We start from the raw sequence: 13,313 nt of genomic DNA, 5'->3' as shown, positions 1-13,313 counted from the left end.
AAAGAAAGGAACCCATGGACCCAAACTGGAACTTAAAAATGGTAGTGGTACACCTGGGTTGCTCATTCAGTTAAGCGTCTGCCTTCAGCTCAGGTCATGATCCCAGGGTCCTGGGATGGAGCCCCATGTCAGGCTCCTGCTTGGCAGGAAGCCTGCTGCTCCCTCTCCCACTGCCTCTCTCCCTGGCTTATACTCACTCTCTCTCAAATAAATAAATAACATCTTTTAAAAAATATATATAAAGATAAATTAATAAATGCATGGTAGTTATAGTGGGGGAGGAGGGATTCCACTTTAAAAGATGCCAGCTAATAAAAGAGAAGGAATGACAGAATTGCAACTATAGATGAAATAACTGTTGCAGGCAAGAAGCACCAATGATATTGACATGGCCTGAAGCATTACCACACATATTATGCATTAAGTTACAATAGGAGAAAAGCTCTTTTACAACAGAGAGATCTGATGAATACCCCCTTCACCAAGCTATCAAGTGTAAAATCACCAATAACAGAACTGACCGATATTATGTTTCCTGATGATGCAATGGAAGACATGCTTCCCCACGCAGTATTTTTTTTGCCCACTACATTTAATTTAAATCTAAAATGAGGAAGCGATCAGTCAAATCCAGATTATAGGACAGTCGACATGACCACTAAAGACGAAAATGGTGGGTGGGCTATCTTAGATGAAAGGAGAACGCAATGGATCATCTTTGATCGGATCTTAGGTGGGCTGAAGAATAGCTAGAAAGGAAATTTTAGCTGGAAAGAAAATTTTGAGGACACTTGGGGAAATTTGACCACAGGCTATGTGATAATGATAATATTGTATCAATATTAAGTTCCTTGAATATAATAAAGTTATAAGAATTCTCCTGGAATACTTAAAGTCCATAATATAAGTGTGAACTTACTCTGGAATGATTCAGATCTCTGTGCATGCATCTGTATATGGATTGAGAGAGACAGAGTATGAGATGAGCACAAACATGGCAAAATATTTAGCAAATTGGAGAATGTAGGTTGAAGAATAATGGGCGCTCATTGCACTATTCTTTTAACTTTTCTATAGGTCTGGTATTTTTTCAAAATAAAATGTTAGGAAAGAAATCAAGATTCACCAGTTATCAAAAGACACCATTAGGTGAGTAAAAAATGGCAAAGCTCAGAGTGCAAAAAGATATATATGACCCATAAAATCAACAAAGTATTCATATCCAAAATATATGATAATCCCCTGCAAATCAAAGAAAAATGGGTAAGAGACCTAAAAGGAATTTATAAAAGAGTATATCCAAATGACTCATAAACACATTTAAAGGTTTGCCTCAATCTAACTAGGAATTAGGGAAGTAAAAATTAAAACCACAGAAGTATATTGCAACACACCCACCAGAATGGCTTAAACTTAAAAGGTTTACAATAACTAGTGTGGAAATGATGTGGAACAGTGGGGATTTTCATATACTAATGGGATATAAAAGAATACAGCCACTTTGGGAGACAACTTGGTATTATCTACCAGAATGCTTAAGATATGCTTACTCTGTGATCCTTTCCCAGGTAAACACCTAACGGAATACATGCTTACTTATGATAATAGACATGTGCATGAATGTTCACAGTGCCATTATTCATAACAGCCCTAAACTGCAATGTCAAATATCACCATAGTGGAGAAATTGTTATTATTCATACAATAGGCATATTGTGGAATAAATATAGCAATGAAAAATGAACAAACTATAATGTCCTGCAACAATAGGGATAAATCTAACAAATATGAAATAAGTGAAAGATGCCAGAGACAAAATATTTCATGATTATATTTATTTTAAAAAAAAAAACTCAAAAATAAGCAAATATGAACTACTGTGTTTGGGGATTCAAACTTAGGTAGTAAAAGTTTAATGAAAAGCAAGAATATGATTTTTTCTTTAAAAAATGTTTTTTGGGGGATGCCTGGGAGGCTCAGTGGGTTGAGGTCTCTGCCTTCAGCTCAGGTCATGATCCCAGGGTCCTGGGATCAAGCCCTGCTTCAGGCTCTCGCTCAGTGGGAAGCCTGCTTCTCCCTCTCCCACTCCCCCTATTTGTGTTTCCTCTCTCATGGTGTCTTTCTCTGTCAAACATACAAATAAAAAATCCTCAAAATAGAAGAAGCTATATTTTTAAAAGATAATACAGAAAACAAAAACATAGAAATTATACAACTCATTAGATAGGTTTCAGAGTAGACTAGATGCTGCTGAAGAATGAATCAGTGAATTGGAGGACACACTGGCAAAAGTGACCCAGAATCTAGCACAGACACATGGATAAGAAAATAAAAGAGAGCCATTTAGAGACATGGATGAAAACCTCCAACATATGCTTAATGGGAATGCCAAAGGAATGTAGTGAATGGGCAAAAGGTAATAGTTGAAGTGATAGTGGCTACAGATCTTTCAGAACTAAAGCGAACATGAATGCTCAGATTGGAAAAGCACACCAAGTCTTTCACAGGATAAAGAAAATCAATCCATTTCTAGATACACTGGAATAAAATAAAAGACCGAAGAAAACAAGAGAACTCTAAATCACTCAGAGAAAAAAAAGATTACCTGCAAGAAAAAGACCACCAGACCAACAGCAGACTTGCCATCAGCAACAGTAGAGAAGACAATGCAATAATAGTTTCCAAGTTTTAAAAGAAAGTAACTATCCATCTAGAACTTATACCTGGCTCCATCATTCAAGAGTAAGAGTTGGGGCGCCTGGGTGGGTCAGTGGGTTAAGCCTCTGTCTTTGGCTCAGGTCATGATCTCAGGATCCTGGGATCAAGTCCCGAATCAGGCTCTCTGCTCCACAGGGAGCCTGCTTCCCCCCTCTCTCTGCCTGCTTCTCTGCCTACTTGTGATCTTTCTCTATGTGTCAAATAAATAAAATCTTTTTTTAAAAAAAGAGTGAGATCAAAATGAAAACATTCCAGATAAGCTAAGAAATTTATTATTCATATGCCCCCACTGAAATAAAACTAATAATCTTCCTTCTTTCAGCAAGGAATGAAATAAATCCGTAAAGGAAAAGAAGAATGCAAGAAATGTATTAATCATGTACTCAGAATTAGTAAAACACTTGGTATCCTGAGTATCTTCTGTTGGCTCTCCAGATGCTCCCTACCTTCTTCTTCATTCTGTTAAATGTTTTGGAGGCCATATCCAATAAACCCCCTTGTCCTATGGCTTGCAGTTGGGTTTTGCATATGGGGAGCCCCAATAGGAAGCTGCAGAAAGAAAGGATGGTCAGGTCACAGTATATATTCTCCTGGTTCCTCCTGGCCATGTGATTCTTGGATGGGTGCATACCTTGAGGTCACTGCTTCTCTCAAGATAGCCCTGTATGCACAACGCTCCTTTCAGCTTTTCACGATTTCTCCCTCCCCACATCCCTTCAGGACTAGGGATGACTCAACTCTGGCTGTTACTGGCTTCAGCATATTTACTATCTCTTGTGGGTTTCTTAATCTCTACTCACAAATACTCATCCGAAATAGTTGCTTTAAATCTGTTAAACTCTCCTCAAATATTCCAAATTTGAATGTGTAGTTTGTTTTCTGGTAGGTGCCTGGGAAGGTGGTAAGTTTAAGGGAGTATTGTCAGTAAAATATAATAATCACCACTAAATCAAGAGAGTTAAAGCCCTGATGGAATGAGACCGTTAGACAGCACAGTACAAAAGATGAACAGGCTGAGGTTGAAGGGCAGGGATGGAGTTTGATATCGTTATTTTCCTTAGAAGGAAAATAGAGAATCGGTGCACTTTAAACTTTATTTTTTAGAAAAATGAAGAGGATAAATGCTTATTATTTTTAGAGTAAAAAAATCTCTCCAGGTGTTGAGTTGCAGAACCTTATTTCAATATTTTAGACTTCTTCATTTGTTATACTACTTAAATTCAATACATCCAACATTGAATATACTATCTTCTCTCCTTCCCTAAATTAATCCCTAAATCTGAGCAGTGCTTGAGTCTTGGTCATCTTTGACTTCTCTCTCACAACACCCATAGCCCTGCCAGGACAGAGGATTTTACTTATTCAAGGTCCCTTGAACCCAACCCTTTGCTACCCTTATACAGCCACTGTTTGACTTCATTTCTCATGTTCAGACTCACCTCCTTTTTAGGCTTGACCCTGCTCCAGTGTCTGTTTCTGTCCTTCTCACCCACACCAGACAAACAACAGCACTACAAGGAAGAGGTTGAGATGACACAGAGGTAACGTCTCCTGGGAATATGACCCAACTGTTGAGAAATAATCATATCTTAGCAACCAAACTGAGAATGCTTACATTAGAACTAACCCACCAGCTCCTTAATTCTAAAGAACCTAAGGTGGAATAGAGCTTCCCCTCCCCCAAAGACAACTCCTGGAGAGAAATAGCTTTATTACAACTTCTTCTTTAAAATACCTGCTGCAGGGGCACCTGGGTGGCTCAGAGGGTTAAGCCTCTGTGTTTGGCTCAGGTCATAATCCCAGAGTCCTAGGATCAAGTCCTGCATTGAGCTCTCTGCTCAGTGGGAAGCCTGCTTCACTCTCTCTCTCTCTATGCTTCTCTGCCTACTTGTGATCTCTGTCTGTCAAATAAATAAAATCTTTAAAAAATAAAAATAAAATACCTGCTGCAGAGTAGCTATTCAACAAATGTGTTGAGAAAATAAATGAGTGAATGAGTTATATTTTTTAAACTTGTTATGTTGACGCAAAGGTGCGCACAGGGTTTATATATAAATATATTTACCATGGCACTATTTATCTATAAGTAAAAATTCAAAATTCTTTTGACACTCAACAATACACAGATACTTACATTACAGTTCATACATATGTGCAGTTGTTAAAATTAATTTTGTAAAATATTTAATGACATGACAAAATGTTCACATAGATTGTTAAAAAAAGGCAAGTTATAAAGTGTGTATAATACTGTTTTATATATATTCAACTATATATTTTATATATATATACATATAACCGGACTATTCACACATGTCTATATACACACACACATATGAATGCACAGAAAAAACTGGAAGAACATACATCAAAGTGGTAACATATCCAGATGGTAGATTTATAAGGAATTTTTATTTTCTTCTAAGGACTTCTCTATAAGTTCCATGCAGTTTAAAATAAACATATGTTACTTTTGTCATCCAAAAAGTGTTACTTTTAAGTATGTTCTTTTAAAAATGTAAACTGATGATTCAGAAAATGTTTTATTAAAAGCAAGGAGGTTTATAGAAAAAAGCCTAATTCAAGTGACGTCAGCAAATTTTTTTTAGCTTTGTCTATATGATGGGTGTTGTGAGGGTATTTCAGATAAAGGTAACATGATTGCTGACCCAAAGAACTTAGAGTAAGAGTAAAGAACATATGACAGTTATAAGATAAGACAATACACACAATATTATAGGCATGTACAATGTTCTAAAAAACAGAGATGAGAGTATATAATTAAGTCTGTAAGAGCTAGCGAAGGTTTCTGAGAGAATGGGCTGGTGAGTGTGGCTTTTCAGGATGAAAGAGGATAGAGGGCATGATGTGGAGGGAGAAGGAACCTCTCAAACAAAGAAACAGAATATACAAAAAGCACTCAGCCATGAGACAAGGCATGAGACATCATGTTAGTGGACGTACACACAGAACCAAATAATGTAGTGATTTCAAGTGACGGAAGTGTCATGTAGCTGCTAAAATTAAGATTTTTTTTAAGATTTTATTTATTTATCCGACAGACAGACATCACAAGTAGGCAGAGAAGCAGGCAGGGAGAGAGGAGGAAGCAAGCAGGCTGAGCAGAGAGCCCAATGTGGGGCTCGATCCCAGCACTCCGGGATCATGACCTGAGGCGAAGGCAGAGGCTTAACCCACTGAGCCACCCAGGTGCCCCTAAAATTAAGTGCACTTGTGAGTTCAATATTTGGTAGAAGTGTACAGAATGCAAGTGAGGAAGAGAGGCCTTGTCACCATGCTGTGACAACAGGGAGTCCTTGAAAAGCTCACATATCAGAGGGTCTGGGATTTGTGATTGAGAGGAACCACTCTGTTTGTAATGTAGAAGATGGGCCTGAAGAGGACAAGACTGCAGGCAGGGGGGAGAAATGATAGTTACCTGACCTGAGATAGTAGCACAGGAGATGAAGAGACAAGAACAGATCACAAATATACTCTGGAGGTTAAAATAGGCAGAACTTGGCAATGGATTAGAAGAGGTGAGAGAAGACGCCAAGGAAAAGCAGGCGCGTGGGATCTCTCCCAGGTTCAGAATTGAATACGGTAAATGGAAGAAACATTCAATATTGAAAATACAGAAAGAGGAACCCATGTGAGAGGACAGGGGATAATGGGAAGTTTTAAGAACATGATGGGTTTGAGATTTCTCTAGATATCCAAGGGTAAAACTTGGAAGCATTAGGATATACTAGAGTTTAAGGGGAACTAGAGATGTAGATTTTGTAGCTCAGAGGTGATGGTCAAAGCCATTCTTTTGCCTCAGAAGAGAAGAACAAGTGCAAATGGCCAAGAATCCTGAAGAAGATAAACATTTAACAAAATGAGCAGAAGCAGGTGAGAATATAGAGGAGGAGACCGAGTGAAAATAATGAAGTGGAAGGGTATGCTATAGAGCTAGCACAGTGATTGAGAGCTTGGTCTTTGGACAATTATCATATGATCTCACTGATGTGTCGAATTTAAGAAACAAGGCAGAGGATCATAGGGGAAGGGAGGAAAAAAGCGAAACAAGACAAAACCAGAGAGGGAGACAAACCATAAGAGACTCTTAATCTTGGGAAACAAACTGAGGGTTGCTGGAGGGGTGGGGGTGAGGAGATGGGGTGGCTGGGAGATGGACATGGGGAGGGTCCATGATGTGAGGAGCACTGGGTGTTGCACAAGATCAATGAGTCACAGACCTATACCCCTGAAACAGTTTCCTTATTCATGAAACTGGATACAGATAACATCTAGGCATTCATGAAAAAAAATCCTCAACAAATTAGCAATAGGAAGTTACTTCCTCAATATGCTAAAAAGCATCTGTGAAACCTACAGCTAGAGTATTTAATAGTGAAAGACCAAGAGTTTTCCCCCTAAGATTGGGAGGAAGGCAAGGATATACATGCTCACCAACCCTATTCAACAATGTACTGACTATTCTAGCCAGGATACGTAGGCAACAAAGGTATAAAAGGCATCCAGATTGGAAAGGAAGAAATAAACTATCTTATCCACAAATGACATGATCTTGTATACAGAAAATCTGAAGAAATCCACTAAAAAAACAAAAAGCTAGAATTAATGAAGGAGTTAATTAATGAAGGAAATTCACAAAATCAATATCTAAAAATCAGCTGTACTTCTATACACTAGCAATGAACAATACAAAAATGAAATTTAAAAAATTATCACATTCCCAATAAGATCAAAAAGTAAAATACTTAGGCATAAACTGAACGAAATGGGTGTAAGAGTTTTACAATGAAAACTATAAAACATTGCTAAAAGAAATTAAACAAGACTTAAACAAATAAAAAGACATTCCAGGTTCACGGATGAGAAGACTAAACATAATTAAGATGGACAGTCTCCCCTCATTGGTCTACAGATCCAACACAATCCCTATCAAATTCCCTTCTGCCTTTTTTGTGGAAATCAGAAAGTTAATTGTAAAAGTTATATGGAAATGCAAAGAATCCCAAAATAATTCTAAAAAAGAAAGGATAGAGGACCTATACTTCCTGATTTCATAACTTACTACAAAGATAATCAAGACAGTGTAGTACTGTCATTAAGACAGACATACAGGTTGATGGAATATAATTGAAAGTCCACTAATAAACACTCACATTTATAGTCAATGGATTTCCTACAAAAGTACCAAGAAAATCCAGTGGGAAAGAAATTGTCTTTTCAAAAAATGGTGTTGGGGCAATTTGGATAACCCAAAGGACAAAAAAATTAATTTGGGCCCCTACCTCAGACCATACAAAAATTAGCTCAAACGGATCACTAACCTAAATGTTAGAACAAAAACTGAGAAGAAAATCTAAGAGTAAATTTTTGTGGTCTTACATTGGGCAAAAAGCAAAAGCACAAGGAGAAATCAAAATGGCGAATTTAAAACTTCAGCACTTCAAAAGACACAATCAAGATAATGAAAAGATAACCATAGAAGAGAAGAACATATTTACAAGTCATAGAGATATATGTGACCTACCTCTTACAATTTAGTAAAAAGCACAAATAACTCAATTTAAAAATGGGCAAAGGAGGGGCGCCTGAGTGGCTCAGTGGGTTAAAGCCTCTGCCTTTGGCTCAGGTTGTGATCTCAGGGTCCTGGGATAGAGCCCCGAGTCAGGCTCTCTGCTCGGCAGGGAGTCTGCTTCTCTCTCTGCCTGGCTCTCTGCCTACTTGTGATCTCTGTTTGTTAAATAAATAAAGAAAATCTTAAAAAAAAAAATGGGCAAAGGATCTGAACACACATTTCCCCAAAGAAGATATATTAATGACCAATAAGCACATAAAAAGGTATTCAACATCATTTGTCACTAGAAAATGTAAACCAAAACCACAATGAGCTACTACTTCATATCCCCTAGAATAACTATAGTCAATAAGACAATTAACAAGTGTTGGAGAAGATGTGGAAAAATCCTCATACATTGCTGGTGGAAATGTAAAATGGTATGACCACTTTTTTGGAAAATAATATGACAGTTTCTTAAAAGGTTAAATATAGAATTACCATAAACTCAGAAATTTTACTTTGGTTATCTGCCAAGGGAAAATGAAAACATAGGTCTTCACAAAGATTTATACATAAAATGTTCATAAAAGCACTATCCACAAGAGCTAAAAGGTGATAATAATTCAAATGCCCATCACCTGATGAATGGATAAACCAAGTGGTATTTCTATGCAATGGAAGAGTATCCAACAATACCAAAGAAGGAAGTACTGAGACATGCTGTCATAAGCTCTATGAAAGAAGTAAAACACAAGAACACACATTGCACGATTCCATTTTTAACAAATGTCCAAAATAGGCAGATACATAGAGACAGAAAGTAGGTTAGTGGCTGCCTAGGGCTGGGGGTGAGAATGAGGAGGGACTCTAGTAAGCATGAAGTTCTTTTGGGGTGATAGAAATGTTCTAAAATTAGATTTTGATGGTGGTTGCAAAATTCTGTAAATATGCTAAAAATCATTGAATTGGACACTTAAAATTGGTGAATTTTATGGTATTTAAATAATACTTTGATAAAGCTATTAATTTTTTAAAATATCCTTTTAAGATTTTATTTATTTATTTGTGAGAGAGAGAGGGTGAGCTTGAATAGGGGGAGGGGCAGAAGGAGAAGAACAAGCAGACTCCTCCCTGAGCAGGGAGACCGATCCAGGATACCCTTCCAGAACCCTGATATCATGACCTGAGCCCAAAGCAGATGCTTAACTGACTGAGCCCCCAGGTGCCTCAATTTTTAACTTAAAAAGAAATATGTCTATCACTGGCACCAAGATTGTGGCCTCCAGATACCCTTTCCCACTAAAAGGAATGAGGACTTCTTAGAGAAACTGTTGATTCCAGGTCTGGGGACAATAATGTTTAAGATGACCCTGGAACGTATTGCTACCCTAAAGAGCAAGGAATCTATCAAAGATTATTTGTTTCAAGAGCCAATTTCAAGACTGGCCAAAGATGAAAGTTGAGACCTTTTAAACAGTAATAAAGATAATAATTAAAATATATTGAAATATATCAAATGCATTTACACACCTGAGTTCATAATGATTTTTTTTTAATTTATTTGACAAACAGAGATCACAAGTAGGTGGAGAGGCAGGTAGAGATAGAGGAGGAAGCAGGCTCCCCACTAAGCAGAAAGCCTGATGTAGGGCTCGAGCCCAGGACCCTGAGATCACCACCTGAGCCAAAGACAGAGGCTTTAACCCACTGAGATACCCAGGTGCCCCAGTTTATAATGATTCTTTTTTTTTTTTAAGATTTTACTTATTTATTTGACACAGAGAGAGAGACCACAAGCAGGCAGAGAGGCAGGCAGAAAGAGAGGGGGAAGCAGGCTCCCTGCTGAGCAGAGAGCCTAATGCGGGGCTTGATCCCAGGACCTTGAGATCATGACCTGAGCCAAAGGCAGAAGTTTAACTCACTGAGCCACTAAGGCGCCCCGCATAATGATTCTTAAAGGGGAAAAAAATTGGTCATATTTGAAAAAATGTATATTATTTTGAAAAATGATAAATAAACAGAACAAATCAAGCAATTATCCAGACTCTTCTATATAAATTGTACCACTGGATAACAAAAACAGTTTATTAAGTGGCATACTTTACAGAAGTATGCCAGTTAATGAAAGAAGAAGCAATGATATAATAATATCATGATTTTTGAATTCATAGTTGATCAAAGGGTGCTAACATCTCCCCGCCAAAAAAAACCCAAAAAACCTCTAATCTGAATCTGATCAAGCCTCCAGAATGAACTAGTAATTTCCAGTAAATACAAAGAACAGAGGAACATGTTAAACAATTCATGAGGCTATGGTTAGCAAAACCCAAAATGTGGGAAAACAGTCTTGTTCCTTCAATAAATAAATCTCAAGAGAGAAAAAAGAGATGAAAGGGGAAATTAAAGGTCAAAAAAGCTAAGAGACAAATAAAACAGTCATAAAGTAGGACTTCACTTGGATCTTGGTCCAAACAAACACACTATAAAAAGAAAATATGAAATAATTGTAAATTTCAAGATAGCAATATTTGATGATATTGAAGAATAATTGTGTGCGTGGTTAATGTGATAACGGTATTTGCTTATGTTCTTTTAAAGAGATCATATCTTTTACAGATATATACTAAATATTTATGGATGAAATTATATGTCTGGGATTTGCTTCAAAATAATAAGGGATGGGGAGAAATGGTGGGAGTAGATGTGAAACAAGATTGGCTTTGAGTTAATAAATAGTGCATTTGGAGATGGGTACAGGAAAGCTCATTGTGCTATTTTCTTGACCTCTGCATATGATTAAAATTTTTTGCAACAGAAACTAAGCTCTCCCAGGCACCCTCTATTATATTCCATTTCCCCTTCTTCATAGCACTTCTTACTCTCTGAAATTATCTTATTTGTTTATTGTCTGTTTCCTCCCGGCAAACAGGTAAGCTCCGTGAGATGAGGAAACTTGCTCATCTCGCTCATTTCTGTATTTCTGGCCTAGATTAGGTCCCCAGTCCCCATGTCTTAAACGAAATGAACAAATGAATGAGTTGCCCTCTTTGCTCTGGGCTTCCTTCCCCGAACTACCCTTCTGCCTCGGCCCCTTCCAACTTCTCCCCGAAGCCTTCAGAAAAGCCTCTGCACTGCAAAAAATTCCCTCCATCCTCAACTCTTCATTTACTGCCCTTTTCATCTCATTTCCTCGGTGGAAACTCGACACCATGGTTTCTCCTGTGTACTCTGCCGTGCAGCCTGCTTGTTTCTTCCTGTGCTGCGTGACTCAGGATCAGGCCCCGCGCAGCCTTGTTTAAACACTTTCTCCCCATCCCCAGCCCCACTGCCACCCACTCCCGCTGCAGGCAAGCCTCTACTCATCCAGCTGACCCTTAGTGTCATTGCTCTGGGAAATGTCCTTTGGTCCTCTGGCCCATACTGCCACTGTCCAGGGTATACGTGCCACCCCACTGAACGTCCTCACCTATGAGAGCATTTTTCACACTACATCGCAACTATCAGCTTCAGTTACATGTCTCATCCTTCATCCCCATCCCCGCCTCGGCCATAAGCTCTGTGGGTGAAGGAACTTCTCACAGTGCCTGCACACAATGCACTGTCCATAGACATGTATTAAATGAAGGAAGTCAGGAGATCTTCCAACAGTGAGAAAGACTAAACATGGAGAGACCCAACAGGAAGTCTCTGTCTCAGAACCAGTGGGAAGTGGTAAGAGTCTAGATTGGGGGAGTATGGCAGAACCAGATGGAGACCTGGACACGACGCCGCAGACTTACCAGTAACACAATCTTTCTTGCCAGATCACCGCTCCTCCCTTCCGTTCACCTCATTGGCGCCACCAGCCTCCACCCCCACCACTGGAGACAGAAACCTGGGACACTTCTGCCCTCATCCCACTCCATCTAATCAGAGACCAAACCTCATGTCCAACCTTCCTTCCTACCCCCATTGCTTCCGCTTTCATTCAGACCGCCATCATCTCACATTCTGCTTGTTTCAAGTAAATCTTATGGGGCCATCCATCTTTAGGTCTGCCCGTCCTACATCGCTATGCTATCTTTTCTCCGCACGGCTTGAAGAGTGAACTTTAAAGCGCCAATCTGTGTGTTATTCCCCAAATTAAACCCCTATGATGGCTCCTCATTGCCTTCATGGCTTTAGCCCAGGCTCCTCAGCATGGCGGCCAAAGATCGCACTCCGTGATCCATCAGCTTCCTGAGGCTCTTGCCCTGCCCCTTCTCTAGGGGCACTTCCCTTACCCACAGTGTGTGTCATGCTCATCCTGGTTTCCCTCCCTGGGATGTGTTTTCTATCTGTGTACACTGCAAAAACAAAACAAAACAAACAAACCCATCATCTTTCTTTTTTGGTTTTGTCTCATTTTGTTTTGACAGGAAGTAGGATTTATTGGTGAGCATGAATGGGAGGGGTGCAGTGCTGAGGTTCTCAAGAGCACAGAGCCTACCATTTGTCCTAGGGACCATGATTTGGGGGAGGGGGGAGAATGCACAGAACTCTCTCTTTAAAGATATTTATTTATTTATTTGACAGACAGAGATCACAACTAGGCAGAGAGAGAGAGGGAAAATCAGGCTCCCTGCTGAGCAGAGAGCCCGATGCAGGACTCAATCCCAGGACCTGGATATCATGACCTGAGCAGAAGGCAGAGGCTTAATCCACTGAGCCACCCAGGCGCCCCCCAAGGGACCATGATCAGGGATATATCTGACCCACGGCCATCTGTGATGAACCACTTTTCAGCTCCCATGTCTTCATATTCTTCCCCATTAAACTTAGTAAGGCCACTTCTTGGAAATGTGGATCTTCTGGAGGCCAGGGAACTTGACCTTGGCCCTGCATGGGGCCTCAATCCCATGCTCCTTGTTTTGCTGCTTGATATGGATGGACACAGTGACTTGGCCAACATGGACCCTGACTTTCCAAAGACACCCCGCATACCTGTCTGGAGCCTAGATGAGAGATAACATGAGGTCAGACATCAATGTCCACTAGGAAG

At 39.3% G+C, this 13,313-nt stretch overlaps 1 protein-coding gene across 1 annotated transcript in view; it reads right to left on the bottom strand.

Moving 5' to 3' along the window:
- Nucleotides 1-4,245, bottom strand: part of LOC131838637 (maestro heat-like repeat-containing protein family member 1) — an 84,363-nt gene extending 80,118 nt beyond the window's left edge. Inside the window, exon 1 of the mRNA XM_059185067.1 lies at nucleotides 4,158-4,245. The gene's annotated coding sequence lies outside the window, so the exon portion shown is untranslated. The remainder of the gene's footprint in view (nucleotides 1-4,157) is intronic.
- Nucleotides 4,246-13,313: the final 9,068 nt, after the last annotated feature.

The sequence above is a fragment of the Mustela lutreola genome, chromosome 8 (assembly GCF_030435805.1).
Source record: "Mustela lutreola isolate mMusLut2 chromosome 8, mMusLut2.pri, whole genome shotgun sequence".
Taxonomy (NCBI): Eukaryota; Metazoa; Chordata; class Mammalia; order Carnivora; family Mustelidae; genus Mustela; species Mustela lutreola.
Note: the sequence above shows the minus strand (reverse complement) of the source record. Positions and strands in the feature narration are given on the sequence as shown.